Source organism: Hyposmocoma kahamanoa, unplaced genomic scaffold (assembly GCF_003589595.1).
Source record: "Hyposmocoma kahamanoa isolate Upper Pololo Valley unplaced genomic scaffold, ASM358959v1 86, whole genome shotgun sequence".
NCBI classification, from domain to species: Eukaryota; Metazoa; Arthropoda; class Insecta; order Lepidoptera; family Cosmopterigidae; genus Hyposmocoma; species Hyposmocoma kahamanoa.
This window is the reverse complement of record NW_020654289.1, coordinates 9,438,306-9,439,539: the sequence shown is the minus strand read 5'-3', so window position 1 is coordinate 9,439,539 and position 1,234 is coordinate 9,438,306.

Here is a 1,234-nt window from a genome sequence, read left to right as displayed (position 1 = left end):
TACTATTAGTTGCTTGGCAGACGATTCGGAGTTAGTCATATTCGTAATATTTTTGATGACTTTCCACAATCTCTTTTTATCGTGACCTGCATTAATTATTTGTGTCTTTTCGAACTGACGTTTTAATTTATTTAATAGATTGTGACAGAAATTTCTATATCTATAATAACTAGTTTTAAATATATCCCATATTGTTCGGAAACTTAACAATTTTTTTATGAAGTTTATCTCGATTTTTAATGCAGCACAAGAAGCCTGGGGCAATCCAAGGTTTAATTATTTTATAGTGGCGCGTAAATATTTTACTTGTTGTATTCATTTCTATAATTTTGGTGAGCGAGCTAACCAAATATTCCATTGCTATATTGGCGTCAATTGAGTTGTTGAGACACGCCCTCCATATTCAGTTCTGTATAGGAATTGATAGACTGAGTTCTAGTGAAACTCTTTTGTATGTTGAGTAGTGCTCTGTATAGGTATACTGGTCAGTTAGAGTAGTTTTTAACACTATAGATTTTACGGTACGGATGGTTTTGGCTAATATATGGTCTAAGCAATTACGATCTCTCGTCGGATGAAGATGGGTTGGGAGGTAACCAAGAGAAGTTGTTAGGTTTAAGTATTCGCTTGAGTTGCTATCTTCATTGTCGTTCTTAATGTCAATATTAAGATCACCAAGAATAAACACGTTTCGAAAAGATGAAAGTGTTTTCATAATGTCACCTAAGGAAAGCAAAAAAATTGTGATGTTTCTGTGTGAAGGGGAGCGATAAATCGCAACAATTGCAATGTCATTACCAATTTTTTAAATCAAGCTGTTAGCGTCCACTATTTTAGGTTCCTCTATCAAGACGTTTAATATGTCAGTTTTTACGTAAAGAGCTACGCCATCATTCTGAAGTACATTGCTTGCCTTACTACCATATGAATTATAGCTATCTAAGTGTGAAATTGTGGTGGTTTTGAGTAACCTACACTCACTTAAAACAAAGATGTCAAGTTCAAAATCAATAGGGTTTAACAACGATAAAAGACCGTCAAAATTGCAATTAATACTTCTAATATTCTGTAGAACTATTTTGAAATAAGAATTAGACATAGAAATACACGAGGGGCACTTATCTGGGTCGCATGTTAATGAAGTATATTCACAAGTTGCATCAATGTCTTGGGCTAAATCGTTAACAATGGTACACATGTTTGGGGTGTGTTAGAGAAGGAACGAGGCGCTCTA